At 45.2% G+C, this 22,582-nt stretch overlaps 1 pseudogene; it reads left to right on the forward strand.

Moving 5' to 3' along the window:
* Positions 1–11,693: 11,693 nt before the first annotated feature.
* LOC119278710 lies at positions 11,694–13,023 on the forward strand (annotated as a pseudogene).
* Positions 13,024–22,582: the final 9,559 nt, after the last annotated feature.

Genomic DNA, 22,582 nt, shown 5'->3' on the forward strand with positions numbered 1-22,582 from the left:
AAAGAGAACTTCTCCGGGTACTCAAGATATTGTGTTTGGAGAGGTGTAGATTGTAGATTCCAGCCGAGCTAGACCCAGGAAGAATACGAAGTCCAATTTCCTCAACCGCGCACACGGATAAGACGCGAGACAGTTTCTGAGGGATAGAAGTCTTGATCGGGCCAAGCCGGCATAAAAGTTAGTAGTTCGCATTACTTTCTCTTCCGAAGCGCGCACATTCGAGTTCAGTATGGATGCACTGAGCGCTTAAGACCACTCGCTGGATGATATGGTCAATCATACTCCAGAGTGGGGACAGCATAACAATAACATTCTATCTTTAGATTCGAGATGTATTGATCGAGACGTGCCTCACTCTAGTGAGGATTTGAGCTCCCCGATAGACGTAGGGCCCGCTCGGTACGCTGTCATTGTTTAGGGGGGTTCTTAATTCTAGCATGAAAGTCCGAGTTGGAGGAATGATATTGGGCTTGAGAAGTGAGCAAGGAACCTGACATAACATTCCTATGGTTCCTCTGTCCCGGTCTTGCACCACTCTCATATCCATCAATCAATTTCATAGATAGTTACTATGGTTGTTTCTTCCTCCATTCACTAAAGCAAATGGAGCCTTTCCCTCCTCGAGTCAGCAAGACAACTCGAGCGTTTTACCCTCGTGTCACTAGCGCAACACGAGCCATTCAAAAAAAAGTCTTGGAACTGAAGAGAAATCCATCTCTATACAAACTCTTTATGTTCTTGATATTGATTGAGTTACGAGAATGAAGAAGCGTAGCACACCTTATCTCTCAATTCAAGTTTCCATTCAATAAGTGCATCAAGTATTTCGTATAGAAAGAAAAGGAACCACTTCTCTTCTCTTAAGTATATGAAAAATAGCTTTTTGGTCCCTTTCGTCCAGAGGTTAGGACATCGTCTTTTCATGTCGAAGACACGGGTTCGATTCCCGTAAGGGATAGGTACTTATTCTCGGCCGGCGGTATCAAGAACCCGGATAGTCAGTAGGAAACTCCAATCTGCAAGCGGAACAACGAGTTTAGAAGGCACGTTCTTGAAAGAGCAGGCTGACTATGAAACTCATATAAGGCTCGCGATCGGGTGCATTGTTGACTCGGGGGCGGTTCCATAGGCGGCTACTCTAAGACGGATCAAGTTGGGCTATATATTATGGCAAGTTGACCCTACTTTCCAATTTCGTAGATAGAACAGTTCTAGTAGAAGGTTAACCCGGCCTTCCTAAGAGTACTAGGTTAAAGGGGAGACCTCTAAAGCCCAGAAAGAACTATCCTATCCCTTTAGGAATCCAAAAGCGCCGTATCTGTGGATCACTGACGGCTATACCCAATGAGCAAAGTAGAAACAGCCTAGGAAAATGCATCTTCTCCCTATTCAGTCAGCAGTTGTCCATCGACTAGTCTTACTTACCGCACCGCCTGGCAAAAAGGGATTTCTCAGTGATAGACCCACGAGAGCGTGTGTGCCAGTGACAAAAGAAGTGCGAGACGATCTGGGAAGTGAGGGATGCCCTTCCTGGGTATCACGAGCGGCGAGGCAGGTACGGCTGGAGGAAAAGCAAGGCAACAGGGTGCTAGGTTTAAGCAAGTATTGTCCGTCCGATCATTGGAATCGGCTTAGCCGAAAAAGGCAGATCTGGTTTCACTAGTAGGAAGAACACCCTTCTAAGGTGAAGGTATTCCATTTCTAAGAAGGAAGTTCTATATATTCGAACTAGAGAGAAGCTCTAAAATGGAAATCGAAAAGGAACCCCTTGTCCGTCCAGGTACTCACCCCGCCGGAACTCGCAATCAAACATAGGGTTGGCAAACTAGGAAGGCACAGAAAAGAAGGCAGTTGCGAAGGCGAGCAAGGTATTTTTGAATTTCCTCAAATTGATGAATCAATGAAGTAGTTGAATTGAAGTAAATGTGCCTACGAAAGAAGAGTTTTCGATATGGATATGCGAACAGGAAGAAAGCAAGCATATATTACTATTGCATTGGCAACGAACACCGTCAAACAAAGATAGCTGTTGAGGAGGAAGACCTGGATAGGGAGCCGGTTACGAATAAACCTGGGACTAGGAAACCCCGAACTACGAATGGAAACACTTTTTCAAGCAGGGGTAAACGGATCTGGTTAGGAAGCCGGAGATGGAAGAGAGGGTGTCGTGTCGGATCTTCAATCGGGGCAAACAACGGATGCTCGGGATAAAGCTGGACTTCGATTGGTTTTTGATGGATATGAGCTTTCCCTGAATAAGGATCAAAATATGCTTCCTAAAACAGCATGCGCAATGGTGGGCCGAGTACATAGCATAGCGTATATCAAGTATCCAACGCCTTCCGAATAAGGAATGGAAGCCGACTTAATAAAACTACATCTTGCTGATGTAGGTGTAGACAGGTATTCTAAAAGGAGTGACAATATTGGGTGTAAGGATTCTTCTGTGCAAACATTGACCACTCGTATGGTAGCCTCACAACCATCTACAAGGGAGACTTCCACCTCAACCTGAAGTTCACCCACGTGGAGCCTTTACTAGTCGGAGTGGTAAGACTACAACCGATCCTCTTCCCCAATGCCAGCGTTGTATGTACCACCTGCCTTCTACCCTAGCCGGCCCAATACCTTCTCCGCAGGGACCTCAACAGTCCACTACTTCTGCTGCACAGCCTAGTTCTTCTACACCAGCAGCTATTGCTCCTAATGATCCATCATCAATCTGCTTCACCTGTCAACCCAAAGCTGCCATTTCCAGAACGGTTTGTGAAGTCAACTGAAGACAAGCAGATTGCAAAGTTTCTGGATATGATGACAGATATGCAGATTACCACCCCCATCCTTGATGGTGTCTTATAGGTGCCGATGTATACACAGTTCTTTAAGGACCAGCTCGCAAAGAAGCGAAACATTAACGAGCCAGAACTGGTTACTCTTACTAAGGAATGTAGTGCACTCGTTCAAATAAGCTACCTCTCAACTTAGATGAGCCTGCCAGTTTCAGTATTCCATGCTTGATAGGAAGTCAAACTTTCCATGCTTTATGTGGTCTTGGGTCTACTGTGATTCCCTTCACTGTCTACGAGCCACTACCATTGGGTGATGTACGGCCGACTAGCATCACTCTCCACCTTGCTGATCAGGATCCGGCAGACATTTTGGGTGATATCCCTGCGATAGTTGGTAACTTCGCATTTCCAGTTGATTTTGTTGTCTTGGAGATGTAGGATAAGAGCTTTCCTATTATTATTTTTTGGGGAGACCTTTTCTAGCTACTGCAGGGGCTATCATCGATGTGAAAGATGCTAAGCTCACGCTTCAATTTGGTGAGGAGAAAGTCTCATTTGACATTAGGTATATCTTCCAACTCACCTTCCTCACTGTCCAGACCATAGTAAGCAATATGAAACGAGTCACTTAAGCCCTAGTAAAAGGCTACTTTTGAATCCCCTCTTTAAGGCATATAAAATTAGTACTCTTCCTGAGCTAGCTTAAGCATATCTCGAGCGAGTGAGTTTCCCTCCATCAAGTTCTAAGCGATCAAATAAGGTCCTTGCTCTCGAGCCAATGCCAATACCAATAGAGAGGGTCTAAACGAAGGATTCAAAGGAGGTTACCGGTTAAGGGCAAATGCAATCTCTGAGCCAGTTGGAGAAAAAAGGTAATCAAAGAAAGTTTCAGTTGGACTTTCCCTGCCAACCCTACCCAAATTTCATACCCTGCGGTTTTCGTTCCTCTATTGATATTTCGTTCCTCGAATCGAGACTTTCTTTGTCGAGGATCTCTGGTTTAGGGTACTCCATCGAGTTTAAGTTTCTTCTTCTAATGGCTGTGTCCGTCTAAGGTGGCTATTTGAGCGATTTAAGTATCGCGGTTGTCTTGAGCTCTGGATTGATGGACGGAAACCCGGGGCTGGGTTCGATTTCAACTCGGAGATAGTCGGGTCTATAGTAAGAGCCGCTTTGTGAACAGCATCGGATGACATAGCCAGGGTAGCCGCAATAGAGCAATTATGCCTTAAGCCCAAAACTCTTCCTTCTAGGGATCAGATCAACCTAAAGCACCATCAGTTGTGGATGAATCCACAAAGTCTTTCTACTTAGCTCGTCAAGTGAAGTAGCTATCAACGGCTTTAGCATGACAACTAGAACATCAAGCCATGGTAAACTGCCAAAGCTTCTGCTGTAGTGTAGCACCAGGGTTCAGCCTTCTCCTTGCCGAGTTGCATCGCCCGCATCGTGTTCAATTGGAAATTCTGGCAAAGGCGCTTCCAACTCCTGGTTCAGGGTCTGAGGTTACCAAACAAAGATGAATCCTGCGCAATCAGAGATTAAGCCATAAGATCCCACCCAGAAACTGGAAGAGTCGGGGGCACCTACCGAAGGAGTCTTCCCTCCATCGATTCAATGACAAAATAGCTCTATTGAGAGGGCCTTTGACAACCCTCTTGAATGTGGCTCGCTCCTAGTTTTTCTTCCCCCGCCCGTTCTATCTAGGCTGGTGGCTATACCAGATTTCGTGTCTGATCGAACTTGAAACTAGCCCATTGAGCTTCTTGGATTCCAAACCAGAAAGAAGGATCGCACACAAGAAAATAGAGTTGGAATGAAAGATGGGGTAAAGATGAACTTTATTCTCCTAGCTGCTCTCCATCCAGCAAGTTACTCTCTTTCAAAAGATGACAACTCAAGATTACCAATCAAAACCAACGCTTTTTCTTCTCCTATAGCTTCATCATTACATCTTTCACTAGTTGTTGGATGTGAGTGATGAGATCGATCCATGGAATTTTTACCTCACTCACATACTTTGGAAGATGAAGAAATTCTCTTGAATTTACTTATGGGCTGGCTCTACATGTGGTCAGATGGGTTCCCCTCTTCAGTCATTTGGTACCTCTCCAACGCTTCCTCCTATTCCTATTGATCAGATCAAAGCCAAACCTATCTAGTCTTGCACGTTGTCACCCACCGCTCTTGCCAAAAACAAAGAAATTCTATCTTGGGAACTAAAAAAGAATCGGAATGGGAAGTATTTATTTCTTGATTCTCCGGCTAGCATCCTTACTTCCTTCTTCAATGGAAATTCTATGTTTTGGCTCGGTATAAACAAAAAAATGAGAAATTCTCTTATTTGTAGAAAAGTCTTCTTTTGGTTAAATCTGGAGAACCCAGTCGAAACTCTGATTCATGTTTGTGGATTTTAATAGCTCTCCTATCTACCCGGAAATGATCTTCTACCTTTACTGTCTGTGTTCTTTACATATCTTTTGTCAGGACCCCGACTCGATGTCACATCGATCTAGCCGGTAACACCTCATATCACTTTGCGGCCTCACGCACGGTATCCCCACGGGTGTCGTCTTACCTTTTCCCGGGACCGTTTGCGCCTTTTGGCTCACGTATATGATAGTGTCGCTAGCATCCATATGATAAGGAGCCCGGGCTGACATGACTAGTCGTAAACCCAAAGTGGCACAGACTTACAGGGACAGGCATCCATGACCCAGCTTTGAACGTGTCGGTCATCAGCAAGTGGGTCCGGGCTGTAGCACTGGGCTAGCAGGACTCCGGTAAACCGGGCTGTAGCGGGCTAACAGGACTCCGGTACTCAAAGCGTGACATTTCCCCGAAGGGACAGACACAGGAACGAAGAAGGACACATGCCGGCCAGCCTAAGTGTTCCAGAGCAGTAGCAAGCTACCATGGCTCAGCGGTAACACTAGGAGACATTTCCCGGTAAGAGAGGCTACTAAAGATAAACAACTAGATAGTCAGATCCCACACATACCAAGCATTTCAATCATACACACAATATGCTCGATATGTGCAAATACAACGAAGCATCACAACATGACTCTATGACACAAGTACTTTATTTAAGGCTCAGGGAGCCATACATAACATACACAAAGGTACGGGTCTCACGACCCCACATACAAGTCATACAGTCATACAAACCAGCAGCGGAAGTAACTTGTCTGAGTATAGACAACTAGTAAAATAAAAGAGGCATGGAAAGCCTAGCTATACTACGTGGTCCTTCACAAGCTCAGGGTCACCACCTGGGTCTTTAGCCTACTCGTTGATGTCAACGTCTACATAGAACCCATCAGAAGGGGTTGCAGCGTCTTCTGTAAAAATGTAGATTATAGCAACATGAGTACAAAGGTACTCAGCAAGACTTACATCAGATCCTACATACATGCATAGTATCAAGAAGGGTTGGTGGAGTTATTGCAGCAAGCCAGCTTTGACTCTTGGCTAGGCTATCCTACGATACTCCAACTTGAAATGGTTTTGCGAACACGAGTCCACTACTCACCACTTCAATACACTACCGAGGATCCACCTCCGTCTTCCTACGGAAGAGCCATCCTCGGCACTCACACTTATCTTGAGGCTTTTAGTAGTTTCCATTTACTTGTCTATGAACTGCATAGGCAACCAAGTAGTCCTTTACCGCGGACGCGGCTATTCGAATAGATCATGTTAACCCTGCAGGGGTGTACTTCTTCATACATGTTTCCACCACTTAGCGTCTGCACACGACATGTGCTCGGCAAACTTCAAGCGAAAGCCGACGTGGGTGTAGACCACGACCTACCTAAACACTTAAGCCTCTAGTCCAGGTTTATCGCCTATTCAGGTTCCATCCGCAGGGAGTCCGGCCGAGGTTTCCCATACGGCCCCGAACGATGTGAACAGGGTTCCCGAGATACCTAACGGGTATTCGGTACACCCGGCCACGTACCTACCGCATCACAGCCCACCCCTACGGTCAGCGCTGTCCACGGCCTCCAGTAGGCTACAAACACCAGAAACTACTTGCAACTCCTGGACAGAGAGCTAGGGTGAATAAGAAGTCGAGCGGGGTCATATTTCAGGGCCCAATGCATGGTAGTAGCTGTATCTTAAATCACATATACAGATCTCAGTGCTTAAGGTCGGCTTCAATGAAACAACCCACCATGTACTCCTACATGGCCTCTCATCGATACCTTTACCAAATCGTGTTCACCACACCACTCTCATTACCGACACAATCATTTCACTCTAGCCCATCACCCAGATGAACCAGACCTGACACGACTCTAAGCATAGCAGGCATAGCAAGGTAGGAACAACACATACATAGGGCTCAATCAACTCCTACACATGCTAGTGGGTTTCATCTAGTTACTGTGGCAATGACCGGTCATGCAGAGGAAATGGGTTCAACTACCGTAGCACACAGCAGTTTGAATCGCGTTGTCTTAATGCAGTAAAAGAGAGCAGGAGCGAGAACATGGGATGGTATCGATATGATCAAATGGTTGGTTGCTTGCCTGATGGTTCGATGCACTGATACGGTTCTTCGTTAGGGTAATCACGGTACTCCTCGGAGGCAGAACCTGTCGCAAAGGACACCGATACACAACCATCACCAAACAATGTGCAACAATATGATGCATGCATGAAACATGGCAATATGAGTGTCTTGGGCTAATGCAACTAAAACCAGAAGGGTTTGAACAAATTTGAATCAAAGATTCAAATTTCAAACTCAAACATGGCCTTTTAAAGTGCTTTTCCTTGTTATGCTTAAAACATCAATTTAACTTGTTTGATCATGCATGAAAATAGTACAGATGGATAGATTGGATTTTTCTGATCATTTTTCATATATAATTTGTCCAATTTGGAGTTACAGAATAAAAGTTATGAATTTTTAAAGTTTAAATAATATTCTGGAATTTCCTGATTTAAATTAAATCCAGAAATTATAATTATTGCGCCACCATGACGTCAGCATGACGTCAGTGGTCAACTGCGGCTGGCTGAAGTCAAACCTGACGTGTGGGGCCCACACGTCAGTGACAGGGGGGTTAAACAGGGTTAATTTAATCCTAATTACTAATTAGTGGCGCTGGGGCCCACTAGTCAGTGTCAGGGGGTTAACTAACAGTGGTTAGCGCTAATCCTAATTAGCTACAGGGCTGGGCCCACCTGTCAGGGACTCAGGGGGTGTCCTGCCGTGGTCAAAGTGGGTCAAACCCACCGGCGACGTGACGCCGGCGAGGCCCGAGACGGCGGCGCGACGCGGGATCGCGCTACAGGGCACGGGCGAGGCCGTGCTTGGGCTCGTTGGAAAGCTCTTGCTCCCGCGCGTCGAACGGTGGCCGTGGCTGGGCCTGGGGTGGCCGAAGTCGACGGCGGCGAGCTCGGCTGCGGCCGCCGGAGTTCGGGTGCGGTCGGGATCGGTGTTGCAGGGGGTTTGGGGAGGCGTTAGTGCGTGCTGCGTACTCCTAGTGAGGTGTGGAGCACGATAGTGTGCTCGGTTGGGTGCTACGGTGACCGTGGCCACGACGGCGACATCGCCGGCGGCGTGGAGCTCTCGGCCAAGGTGGGGCTAGGGCCTAGAGGTCGGGAGAGACCAGGGAAGAAGGGGGAAACGATCCGGGGGCTCACCGCGGAGCTGCAGGGATGGTTAGCGGGCTCGGGGACGCGCTGGAGACGACGAATTCGACGGCGACGATGGTCGGAGCCCGAAGAGGGGAACGGCGACGTGGCGGCGATGCAGGGCTTCCGGGGAGCTGTGGAGCGGTGGGGAGGAAGAGGGGGTCGTGGCGGAGCTTCTGAGCTAGTCGGGGGAGCGAGGGGTGGCCGGAGATGGCTGCTATGGCGAACGGCGGCGACGGTGGTGTTCGGCCGTGTGAGAGAGAGAGCGAGGGAGAGGAGGGAAGAGCCGGGGGAGAGTGAGAGAGAGCAGGGGGGAGGCGTGGCGTCGTCCAGGGCATCGAGGCGAGGAGGGGAGGGCAGGCAGGCAGGGAGAGAGGTGGCGTGGCGCGGTGGCGCGCGCGCGCGCCGGCCACACTCCCCTCCCTCTGTCGGGACGAAGACGACAGAGGAGGGAGATGGGCTGGGCCGGCTGCTGGCTGGGCCAGCCAGCTTGCTGGGCCGCACAGTGGAGGAGCCCAGGTAAGCTCCTCCTGTTAATTATTTTCTGTTTTCTAATTTCTGACATTTGTTTTGATTTAAAAAATATATTAAATCATTTATTTAACTTATGCCAATTTTTGCAGGAGCTATATATATTATTCCAGAGCTCCTTTATAAATGGCATAATATTTGGACATATATTAATATATATAATTAATATATTCCCAATGCAAATATTTATGCATTAATTCCAAATGCCCAAAATAAATGTCCATGAGCCACTAAAATTATTGGTTTGATTTTTATCTTTGTCCAATATTTTCAGAGAGCAACATGAGCATTTTCTTGGACCCTTTTGGAGAAATTTTTATTTGGGTCATTTTCAAAATGATTCTGAGGGTTTCACAGATCCCCATTTCAAGTTTCTGATGAAAGAGTAAACATGATGCAACACTCTAATGCATGGCTAACTAGGATGTGACATCTTTTGATTGTTTTTCAAATCATTGTGTCGTTACAAATTCAGTGGTTGCACCCTTGTGAGCAAGTTGTTGCCGGATTGGATAGGAGAAGTGAAACAAAGCTACGAAGGATCAAAATTAGCTGAAGAAGTTAAGAAGAGCATTAGTGAAGCGAGAGGAGGACAAGATGGTTGGGAAGAGGAGGAAGGGGTATTAAGGAAAAAAGGGAGGCTTTATGTGGGGACCGCTGGAAATGCAAGAGCCAGGATAGCGCAAGAACTGCATGGGACAGCTACCGGAGGCCATTCAGGTATACTAGCTTCCTATAAGAGAACTAATAGGAACTTTGTCTGGCCAAGAATGGATGCCTCTCTTGAGGACAGACTGTGACGGTAAAGCAACAACATCAACTCGCAATGGCCCTCGTGCCATGAGACATGGATTTTAGTCGACGTAGATTGGATCGAAAGATCGCACTTCCGCTCTTCTCCTATCGGACTAGTCACTTCCCACTCTCCTCAAGTGAACAGTTTAGCCACTATCCTCCCATATACTCTGCTTTTTCATTGCTTATGAACTAGAACTTGTTGGTGCATGGATTTCACGTTTCAGCAGCACTTTGGTTTGTGCATGGTTGTGAAAAGAAGGCTTTCTATACACTTATATGAACTTCATTGGCGAAAGAAAGAGAAGCTTGCCTTGATAAAGCACAGCCTTTCGCACTCCAATAGGCATATATTGTTACAAGGTTATGCCCAAAGGTCTCAAAAAAGCCGGTGCTACATATCAACGCGCCATGACTAAGATCTTCGATGAGATAATACATAAGATTGTCGAGTGCTATGTAGATGATCTCGTTGTAAAGGCGGTATCCTATGAAGAACATCTTCAACATCTCAGAATCGTATTCGACCGCCTAAGGCAACATGCACTCAAGTTAAACCCGTTGAAGTGCACCTTCATGGTCTCGTCAGGCAAATTCCTAGGGTTTGTCATTCGACATCGGGGAATAGAAATCGACCCGAGTAAAATCAAGGCCATACTCGAAATGCCTCCTCCTCAAAACCTTAAGGAGCTGCGTTCGCTTCAAGGGCGCCTGGCATACATCAGGCGATTCATAGCCAATTTTGCAGGAAGAATCCAACCTTTTACAAGAAAAACCAAAAAAGACATTCCATTCTTTTGGGATGAAAACTGCCAACAAGCCCTAGATGGCATCAAAAGCTATCTCCTCAATCCGCCAGTCCTGGCTGCGCCGATACCAGGGAAGGAGCTTATACTCTACACCACGGCCTTGGATGAATCTCTTGGGGCTCTATTGGAACAAGAAAATGAAAACGGGAAAGAGAATGCCCTCTATTACCTCAGTCGTGTGCTCGTAGGAGCTGAACATGCGTACTCTCCTATCGAAAAACATTGCCTTGCACTGGTGTTCGCTATCAAGAAGCTACGGCACTACATGATAGAACATCGGGTCACCCTCATCTCCAAAGTTCACCCACTTAAATATCTCATGACAAGACCAATGCTTACAGGAAGATTGGCAAGATGGGGCCATCATCCTTACTGAGTTCGACATTGTGTATGCGCCGCAGAAGGCCATTAGAGGGCAAGCGATGGCGGATTTCCTAGCAGCACATCATACATATTTCTACAGTAAATAAAATATTTCCATGGATGGGATTGCACGTAGTCCATTCCACCTTTATCTATCTAGGTTATCCTTCTTTCTTAACAAAGCAGAATGTGATGATCGATCCCTGTATTATGGGATTTATGTTTATACCAAAGCCTCTACTTTAGATATTTACGCTGATGAAGGAAAGCCTTGTTAAAGACTACGACTTTGGACTTCCTTTTTCGTACTCTTCTTTCATCCTCCTTACCAGAACGCTTTTCCTGGTTCAGAAGAATAAGATACTTAAATTGTGGCTTACATATGGAAAATGCCTTCGTCTTGAAGCTACCAATGCACATCACGGTGAAATCATTGTCAATTAATTGTTAGATTCCCCATATCACCCATAGCCACCCAAATCTTTTTTTTGCCTCAAACTCTGCTGCCCTATCACTCCTCGATAAGTGTACTTACTCAGGTTGTGCACTTGGCTGAGCGAGATCTTCCCCTTTGGCATGAGAACTGCCTACCTACGCTAACGTAACTAATGCAGATGGCGGAAGTTAGTAGTTCTCCTATGCCAACATGAACACAAACGAAATCGTCGAATTTCGTATAGAAAGAAAAGGAACCACTTCTATTCTCTTTTCTTAAGTATAAGAGGGATAAGTACTTATTCCTGGCCAGCGGTATCATTGCTGCTCCCCGCCTAATGCGGATCATTGTGCAATGCTTATGTGAAATCTCAATCCAAAACTTATTCGTTTCGTTGGAAAAACCAACGCCGATCTAAAACTAAGTCTTCCTTTCAAAAGTGAGCGAGCAGAGCTGAAAAAGATGGAGTTACCTGGAGATGAGATTTCTTTCTACGGATATGAAGGATAGAAATATGCTATTTGCTGCTATTACAACGAATCAACCAATTCGTACTACATGATTTTTTCCCAACCAACATCTCTCAGAACTTTGCTATAACGCCAAACTTGGATATAACGCCAACGCCTGAGCGAATTGCCGGTGTCACAATAGTTTTACAAATAGAAGAGTATTTGGGCCAAAATGAGTCCGAACAGGGAGCAGTCAATTTAGCTAGAACAGTATTGGGAGCCCGCCACCGAAATGGCGAAACTTGGCAGGGCATATTAGAGGATATTCGGGCGGGTGGTGGTATGGATAATTTTATCCAGAATCTGCCTGGTGCCTACCCGGAAACCCCATTGGATCAATTTGCCATTATCCCAATAATTGATCTTCATGTGGGCAACTTTTATTTATCATTTACAAATGAAGTCTTGTATATGTTGCTCACTGTCGTTTTGGTCGTTTTTCTTTTTTTTGTTGTTACGAAAAAGGGAGGTGGAAAGTCAGTGCCAAATGCATGGCAATCCTTGGTCGAGCTTATTTATGATTTCGTGCTGAACCTGGTAAACGAACAAATAGGTGGTCTTTCCGGAAATGTGAAACAAAAGTTTTTCCCTCGCATCTCCGTCACTTTTACTTTTTCGTTATTTCGTAATCCCCAGGGTATGATACCCTTTAGCTTCACAGTGACAAGTCATTTTCTCATTACTTTGGCTCTTTCATTTTCCATTTTTATAGGCATTACGATCGTTGGATTTCAAAGACATGGGCTTCATTTTTTTAGCTTCTTATTACCTGCGGGAGTCCCACTGCCATTAGCACCTTTCTTAGTACTCCTTGAGCTAATCTCTTATTGTTTTCGTGCATTAAGCTTAGGAATACGTTTATTTGCTAATATGATGGCCGGTCATAGTTTAGTAAAGATTTTAAGTGGGTTTGCTTGGAATATGCTATTTCTGAATAATATTTTCTATTTCATAGGAGATCTTGGTCCCTTATTTATAGTTCTAGCATTAACCGGTCTGGAATTAGGTGTAGCTATATCACAAGCTCATGTTTCTATGATCTCAATTTGTATTTACTTGAATGATGCTACAAATCTCCATCAAAATGAGTCATTTCATAATTGAATAAAAACGAGGAGCCGAAGATTCTAGGGGGCTACAGCTGCACTTTTGCAGCACTGAACATGGTTCCGGGTACTCAAGATATTGTGTTTGGAGAGGTGTAGATAGATAGGACGTAGTCTTGCTCGATCAGGACCCACAAGCAAGGGCTTGCGCTTCCCGCGCGAAAGAAAGCAAAATATACGGATTGAGATAATAACGGACTTGAAGCTTCTCAATTGATCCAAAGATACTATACTGGTTTATTTGGTTATCTGAACTTGGTTGACAGTACCCGGATTCTCCTTTTCTGATTGACTTGCGACATTGGAAAGTCAAGATGGTACCCGGCCTATCGACATTGGCGACATTGGGAAGTCAAGATATTGGGTTTGTTTTACAAAGAAAGGTGAAAGCCGAAAGCCTTACGCATTGCTTTAAGAAAGTGAAGAGATGGGCGCCCTATTCTCTGTGGTCTGTGACGTTCTGTCAGCTATTGCCCGTGCTCAGTTCCAGATTTCTTCCATCAGTAGTCGGTATCTTCCATTTCAAATGCTAGTGAACATCACTTCTTCTAATATGCAATTCCCGAATGGGAACAGACTTGAAACCCTTCTTTTCCTAGCATTTCAGCCCAGGCGGCTTCCCTCTATATTAATAAGTTCTTTCGAGGAATCACTGATGTAGGTAGGGCTGGTGCGAGAAGAGATTGTCTTATGCCAGAAAAGAGGTGCTCCATGTCGAAGGCAGAAAAGACGTGCTTATCAAATCGGTGGTCCAAGCTCTACCAACCCGGGACTCTAACAACACTGGTCTATAGGGCTTAAGCTAGGGAAGGGGTATAGAATGGTACTTTCCATTTCTCAGGAATCCATAGAGAGAAGATCCTCCAGCTGCGGGTACAAGGCAGTTACACTTATTTCAGCAAAAACTATTAGGAATGATGCTGATGGCAGATGCTTGCACTATTCACTTAAGGCTGGGTTGGCTTCTCAGTTAAGAAGAAGCAAACAGTTCGGCCTGATTGAAAACTAGCGTTTCTTGTCCTTGCATCTTGCGAAAAACGGAGTAAAAAAGAACAAGAGCATGAGTTGGGTCTGTGATTCCTGTTCGAGAAGCGGTTCCAACATCTGCCTTCAGGGTCTTGGTTAGCCGGAACTAGAAATGTCGGGACTATGGGGAAGGGTCCCTCGGGCGAGATGGCTAAGCGTGTACGACGAATTCTGTCTATCTGAAGATCTGAGAAAGGCGCTGATTACAGCTCTGTCCTTGGATGGACCATAGGCCTGATGCTAGGAGAGTGTAGTTCGAGCATTCTATTGTGTGCTCGATCCGTGATACGCAAAGCAATCTCCTGTTTACTATTGATCTACTTCCCTCTAGCATCACTCATCCTTACGGCACTAGTCCATCCATCCCTTGACCGAAGAGAGTCTTCCTCCTCACGGAACTAGGGTTTGGTTTCATAGACAAGACTTTCGAGCGCGACGTTGCGCACATCCTCTTGCTAGGTATCTTTTCTAGTGTACATCACATTCATTTTCCTTTCCATTCATTTTCCTTTCATGTAGATATGATAATCTTCGTGGCATCAACCTCATATAGGAGCTGCCAGTAGTACTTTCGCGGGATTTTAAAGCAGGCAAACTTATGATGCGAGTCTAGTTAGAATAGAACCAGTGCACTCTGAAATCCAAACCAACCAATACGCTTCGCTTTCCTCTGCTTGTATAGACTCCGTTCGTGTTAGGACATCCATAGCCAATAGTAATAGTAGCTAGTAGCTTCGCCCCCCCTTGCCCCCGGAAAGGTTCTCATTCCTCACTGGATCTAGTTGACTTGCTGCTACAGCAATCAATCTATCTATATGTTCCAGACGGAAGAGAGAGTTTCCTACATTCCCATTCCCATGAACTGAACATCGGGTACCAACGATCTGGAATCCCGTGCTGAAACCTACAGATATGCACCTGTGCGGACCAACCTGGCAATCCTCCTGTCTATTCTTTCTATCTGGACTAGCGCTTCCCACTGGAGCTTACTACTTGACTAGAGCACTTGAACTTGTTAGTTTCATTAGTCAGTTTCCTAGCATAGCAAAGTGAGTTTCCCATCAACGGATTATCATCCTGTTGTTTCCATGAACATCATGTACATATATGAACCTGTCAACGGAGCGGAACATATGATATGAACCAAGTAGATTTGTCTTTTTGCTCGTAACGTTAGTAGTTACTCGCTCATTAGTAGTGAACTATGATCATTTGTGAGGAGTATGTTTTCAACTCTATGTATGTCAATTCGAGAGTAGAGCGATCTATGTCAACCAAGAGCAGAACTCTCTCTATTTCCGGCACAGGCTTTCTTTCAATCAAGAAGAAGATTATTTCAGATTTTATCACTATCCGGACTGCTATCTACTATCTACCTATCTAGCTACCCGGGCTCGTTGTGAGGCGGGACCCAACCCTCCTCTTCACTCCACTGCTTCAACAGAAATGGATCCATCATCTGCTACCCATGAGTAATAACGTTACGAATCTACCACTGATCCCGAGGGCAAGTATGAAAAAGAGAGTCAAGCAAGGTTGGATTCGTATGTTCCATTTGAGTAAGCCTCTGATGCCCTGCGCACATAGCTTCTTGCATGCCCGATGGCAGGACAGATCTCCCAACCTGGAGTATATTCCCGGCCCCGTAGCTTAGCTTAAGATCTTCGTATTTCAAGTCCACCGGCATGGGACCTGACCTTGGGAATAAGCCCCGCCCTGTCCTCTAAGATATGAGATCCACCCACACCCAAACCTGGAAAAGCGGCAGGCTCTAGTCGAACTCCATACCAGAAGAGAAGAGAACCCTTTCCGTTGGAAGAAAGAGAAAAGGGGCCGGGCTATGCACTTCAAGAGAACCAACCTAAGAAGCACTCAATAAACTATTATATATAGTCCTGGCCAAGAGAAGGCCACCAGATCAAGCTAGCAGGAATGGGTACTACAGCACCAAGAAAGATCGATGGAAAGGGATATGAAACTATTTTAGATGCACGCTCTAGCTCTAAAGCAAGCTTATACGCACTCATAAAGGTGCCGTCTAGTGCCGTGAAGATAAACCGATTCTCTGACCATCCCTCGAGATAGCCTTTGATTCTCTTTAAGGATCCGGGAGCCATATAAGGATGAGTTAGCCGTAGGATATGATTCCTTCTTGGGAAGGGAATAAGGGGATCGAGAATGATGCTGCAAACAAGATAAGGGATTCACCAAGGCAGTATTACTATGGAAATGGTATAGAGCTAGCCCAGAAAAGAGAATCCATGGCATGGCTATTCACTCAATCAAAAGAGAAGGTCATAATCTGGAAACTATTCCAACACAGAAGGGTTCTACGCTAGGAATCACTAAACTAGACGAGCACTTCTCAAGTGCCAGCTAGGAAACTGTCTGTACTGTAAACCAACCTTGTCCCCACCCGTAGAGAGCTTTTAGTAGATGGAAGCGAGCTCCCTAGTCCTATTCGACCCACTTGGAATTCCCTTATGTGAATCATTCATGTAGCATTGATATACGAGAATTCGAGATTGCTCCACCGGGCCTGACTAGTAAATACAGTATACGGGGAAGAGAGTCTTCTGAACCTGAAACCTATGAAGCAAGGAAATCACTCTACTCTGCAAGCTATTCCACTGGAAAGGACAGGTTTCTAAAGGAATGGGATTAGTACTACTTAATTAAGGAAGGGATGAGTGCTGTCTTCCAGGCGGGGGTTCTAGCAACTAAAGCAGTGGAAATGTTCTCGTTCTCTCATGCTTCAAAGCAAAGAGTTGTGCCTGGCATTCCCATTTGTCTCTCTCTGTCGAAAGCTAGGTCAAAGGTGCCTGTGCTCGAAATGCAACATCACTCACTTGGTCTAGTGGGTCGGGGTTCATCAAGCTTTTCATCTCCTGAAGCCACAAGTCTAGTATAGAATCTGCTCTTTAAGGTCGAGAATCTGCTCTAGAAGGTCGATTAGGCCTTGTCATCATGTCATCGCACTCCACTGGTATCAAAGTTCTCGGCCCTTTTCTTATATTACTTTAATTATATTATAGAAGTGTGCCCGGTCTTGTGTCAGCATTCGAGGTTGGATGTGTTTCCTCAGTCATCGTTCGAGGAAAGCAGAGGCCCTCGCGGAAAGATCAAAGAAAATGAAAAGCACAGCCGCCTCTACCTAGAGCAAAGAAGCTTTGCCAGTCTTATCACCGGATTCACCATAATCAGCTTTAAGGTCCTGACTCTCAAATCGGATATCTCTTTCGTTCACAAGAATTGCTTATTATGTATGATTTGTGATTTGAAATTCTTTCTATTTACTATTTTGATGGAATTCATGAACGAGTAGATCAAAGAAAAGAAAGCAAAGCATTCACTCCTAAACTAAAGAACTAATCTACTGAGCTAGCCTCCCGTTATGCGCCAATGCTTGAACAGGACCGTTGACCTTTACCAAGCCAGTTTCCTATAGTTGACCGATACAGTTCGCAAGGCGGATGTGACCGATGGATTTGAAGAAGGAACTCATTTTTTTACTGATTCAGACCGTTTACCAGAAGAGCGGTATGGTTCAGAAGAGGTACTCATAATACAGATATCGTTTAACGAATTGCCCGATCGATTACCAATTCATTAAGCCTACCTATACCTCCTAAGGTTCCAGCCTACCTGTCAACCTGCTCTGACATACCCTTCTAGCTCACTTGAAAGGATTTACCTATTAATATGAAGTTCACTCTTCTGCTGACTTGAGTCCAGAAGGGAAGCGACTGATTTCCAATTCTTCTTTGCTAGCGCTTGACTCCTATGGAATTCCATTAACAAGCTTAAAAGAAAGCCTTTTATTTGGTTTTTGAGATACTAGTTATTTATAGGTTAAGTTCGATATTTCACTCCGTGGGCCGGCTAATTAATTCAAGTAATTCCTGGAGGGGAATCAATCGAAGAGATTGCCTGCCCATGCTACAATTCCTTACTCAAAAGGACTAGAGTGCTAAGCAGCCTTCCCGGCACCACCACTATAATGAATGGCTCAAACAAATAGGAGATGAGAATCTAATTGATCCTTTCTAGAATAGAATATAAAGAGAAGCTTGTTCTGCCCATCTATCTAGAGAATGAAAAGGAACTAATGCCACTGATAGGAAATCCATAGACCGTACGCCCACTTACCACTCTACCACTTCAATTCAATGACGGACTTCACCGATACCGATACCAAACCTAGCTTGAGAGAGATCGATCACAGGCATGTGGTGAACGATACCGAGAGAAAGAGCACTGAAATGAACCATATCGAGCACAGGTCTCACTCTACAAGTCAAGTTTGATGAGCTCTTAGCGGACCTGTGCCTACTATCTACTAAGTGTGTGCTAGGGAAAGAAAGCAAGCTGAGCAGTTCTCACTCTGTCCGGTGACCAAGAAAGCTTAAAGAATACCGTAAAGTGATCACTGAAACCTCATACCGATTCGCCACGTGAAAGCGGGGTTAAGGTAAGGCAGGAAAGACTGGCGCCGAAAGATATATATGTTTTGAAGAGAGAGATCCGCAGGCAAAAATATTGAAGGAAGGACTGACTGAAGGAAAGACCGTAGCAAAAGCCGAAGAAGATGCGAATCAGGAAAAGGGAGACGAGTTCCAGTTGTTAGAAAGACCAGTGCCCGGAAAAGCAAGTCGGAAGGGGATCCGGATGTTCAGTGCTTAAAGAAAAAAGATAGGTGTTGCTCTGTTGTTTGCTTTGAGGTTTCCCCTAGTTGGGGAGACCGAGAAGAAAACCAGTAGGAAGGCGATCCGAAGTCTAGTGTGAAAAGAGATAGTTGCCCGCCTCTTGATGGAGAATTGAAAACATCCCAACGTATCTTTCACTAATTAAGTAGTAGTGAGGCGTCGGTACGTCAGCTGGAGAAGAATGCTTGCTTTTCGTATCACTGGTGTAGTGATTGACACGGTCTATATATATTTCTCGATGGAAGCAGAAGGAAAGGCTTAAAGAAGGTGACAAGAAGAGAAACTTATTAGTTCGTCGTAGCCAACTTATCATTCCAATGAGAGGTCGAAGTACGATAGAAGTTATTGATACCGATTTAGGCGAGCAGCATAGCCTGGCAGAGCCAGAGGAAGAAGTCCGTCTTGTTAGCGAGTTAGCGAGTAGTTTCCTTTAGACGATTTCCGCGAGCATACTAGCTTTTCACGAACGCAGAGGAGAAAGAAAACCAACAACCAATAAGGTGAGGCAACTAACTACCAATCCTTTTATTGAATAGCCGCGGCGTGGGTAAACATAAAGAAGCCACAGAAGAAATCAAGCCAAAGGCTTCTCACTTTCTAAAGTAGTAAAAAGTGGATCCCCGCTTCGAGGCGCTTGGCGTAGATCTTTGAAAATCGTCAATCGGGTGAGCCAGCTATTATTGAGGGAGGCCAGGTCTACATACGTAATATCAAGTTGCCCTAGTTGCGTGTCTTTCGTACGGAAAGATGGGTGTTTTTATCCAAGCAAGGGAATAGAATAGCTAACAACCCCCCCTCACATCAAGCCTGTACGCTAGCTACCAACATATACTATGGAGTCCATGGCTACCTCCGCGGATGGAAGACCGTAGATTTTTCACTTTCGCTGAAGAGTTGAACTCTGACTGAAAGGACTTGACACATTGCCAAGGCGATTTTATTAGCCAGCTGTGGGATAGAGATCTGCGGTAAACGAGCGATAGCCTCTAAAGAGTGCCGAAATAGGATTGGTTCCTTTTTCTAAAGATCCGAGACTGGTGAACGTATTGCATAATTTAAAGAAGCCCATTTCATTAGAGGGAGGGAGCCCTTCCTACCTTTCTTTATTTAAGTGCTAGTGTCAAATGAGACAGTTGCCCGCCTTGGAGGGGTTGTAGCGAAAGCTCCGAAGTCCACTTCTTTACCAACTTGAATTCATAAGGAGACCGAACTCTATTCATGCTCAAGTGAACCACGGGTGATGATATTCCGCTATTCTGAAATCAAATAGGAAACGGATGGCGCTTGAGTTTTTGATCTCACAAGCAAGGAAATCTATCTTTATTCCGTGGGTCAGGGAGCCTGTTATGAGTTGGCTTTGGGACAAGCCCTGTTTCTTTAGACGAATCTGCCCTAGAACTCACTTTTGAAACCCGTTGAAGGAAATCCCGATAAAGAGAGGGAATGTGCTATAAAGCTTCCATTTTTCTTCTACACATTATACGTTACTCATTGGGTTGATAACTGAGGATAGATCGCGTCAATTCACTAAAGAAAAACTGCTTTTCCTGAGATTTCTGGCCCGATACCTTCCTGCCGATCCGGAACGGCGGATTCAGCTTCAATCCGAGGGCTTACTGTGGCTGTTTCGGATTGACATGCCTGTTTCAAAGTGCAGTTCTCCAGGTCACAAGAGATAGAGATAGAAATGATCCCTGGCCGAGTCTAAGATCTTGGGTTGTTGGGATAGGATTGCTTGATTCCAGTTGTGAGTGGTTGATCAATCTTTTCTTTGACTGGTCTGCCGGATCACTTCCACTGAGTCCTGAAACCTTTACTTAGAACTTATATGTAAATTCTGCCACTGATCCCCATTTCTACAGCTTGCTTTTAGTTGACGGTTAGGTTAGTTTGTCTACCCACACTGGACTGGCATCAACAACGACTACTCGAACTAGTCGTCCATCAACAACAACAACTACTCGGATTAGTAACATTCCTCAGAAATAACATATATCAAAGTCGAAGGAAGAGCGGAAACCTGCTTCCCCAGAAACACAGTTGTGCTTCACTTCCTTGCCCAGAGACCAGAATATGGATTTGGAAAATGAACTTGCTCTTGATCCTCGGTCGATGGTTGATAGCTAGGCTTTCAGGGAATCAGAAGTTGTGATAATAGGCCGGCCAGTCCGGAACGTAGAGCAGATCTATCGGAGAACAGGGAGCAGGAAATTCTTGCTTGAATGCCCGGGGCAAGCTCCAGCAGATACAACAGATCCATATCCATAAACAAGAATGAAAAGCGGATTTCGATTAGTGAATGGATGCTATCCTGACCTGGCAAGAGATCCTGATCATTACGAGATGCTAATTTTAAACCTCCAATGCCTTAGAGCAGCAAATCCATCAACCCCGGACAAGAAAATCAAACAAAGTAGTGGCCAGGCTCAAGAATGGGAAAGTCAAGTTCTAGTACGGCTATCGTGATGTGGCCAATGGATAATAAATAACTTGCTAATCCAACCCAGCAATCAAACAGATGCTAGCAACGGCTTTCGCGCTAGAAAACCAAGCCTTGGATCTCCACATAGAAGACAATTCATTCCAATACCAATGAAGCTAAGGCAATAAAGCAAAGGCAAGTTCCAATTATGTAGTGTAGTCGCTCTCATCCCCAAAAGGAAAGAAGATTTTTGGATTTCACCCACTATTCGTTCCCTCTATCCGAACGACACCACTGATCCGATGCCAACTCTTTTAATTGACATTAGTAACATTTTCCACACTTGCTTCTGTTCTCCAATTCCTATTCTCATTCCAATTCTCATCCCATCCCTCGAGATAGCCGGGCCAGTGATTCTCTTTAAGGATCGAACTATAGCAATAGCAAACAAACCGAGCGAGGAAGCTTACTTACCAGGGATGGATACCAGTTCAGATGGATTTCCGTATTCACTTATGAGGCTCGAATCTCCTCTTCCACACTGGCAGCACCTAAGTGAAACAGAAGTTTTCTTATCAGCGGACTGGATATCGAGGTCAAATAGCAGTACGTACTGGCAGCCTCCCGATGTGGGGTTCCAGGGCAGAGGTCAGAGAATCTATATGGTCGGTGTCTACGCATGCTTGAATTCCATATCCATAGCTGTCAAAATGACGTTAGTAGGATCATCGGTCGGGAGTCAAGTCAAGGGAGTGAAGTTGAGGGAAAAGCTCTTTCTCTCCAAGTTTGAGCACTGGCCTAAAACTGGATCAAAGATTGGAATCCGGAATCCAAGTCTCTTCTTTCTTATACGAGTTTATTTCTTAGTAGAGTAATGTTTCCCTTTCCTTGACTGTCTTCCCGGAGAGATTCCTTGATTTTGGTATTTCACTACTCTAGTTGGAGTAACGTCCCTTGCTATCTTCATTCTGACCTTGCCCTAGCGGCGCACAGTGACAAATCGAGTTCAGGTTCTGATCTGGCTCGTACACTAAACCTTACCAGTAGCTCTTGCTCTTGCAGCAACTGTTGCACTACAACCACAAGCTATTCTTCTAACTTACTTGACACACTGATGGACCTTGACACACTGATGGAACAATGCGGCCGACTCACTCACCTGCCGCCCTTTAGTAGGAATCTGAAGAGGAAGGAGCCTTAGTTGCTTCTATTCTATGCAATTCTCTTCTCATCCCTGCGCCTGCTCGGCACATAAACTAACAATCCCGCTACTTCTCCTTACAACAACTGCTGAAGCTGAGAGGCTAGGGGACTCGGGTCAGGGCGGGATGAGTGCTGCTATATGGTTTGAACCCTCTATCTGTAGATCATTCCTTTTACTGATTTCTAGCTTTTCGGAGGCACAAGTAGTTGATCACTTAGACGTACGAGATTC

The sequence above is a fragment of the Triticum dicoccoides genome, chromosome 3B (genome assembly GCF_002162155.2).
Source record: "Triticum dicoccoides isolate Atlit2015 ecotype Zavitan chromosome 3B, WEW_v2.0, whole genome shotgun sequence".
NCBI lineage: Eukaryota > Viridiplantae > Streptophyta > Magnoliopsida > Poales > Poaceae > Triticum > Triticum dicoccoides.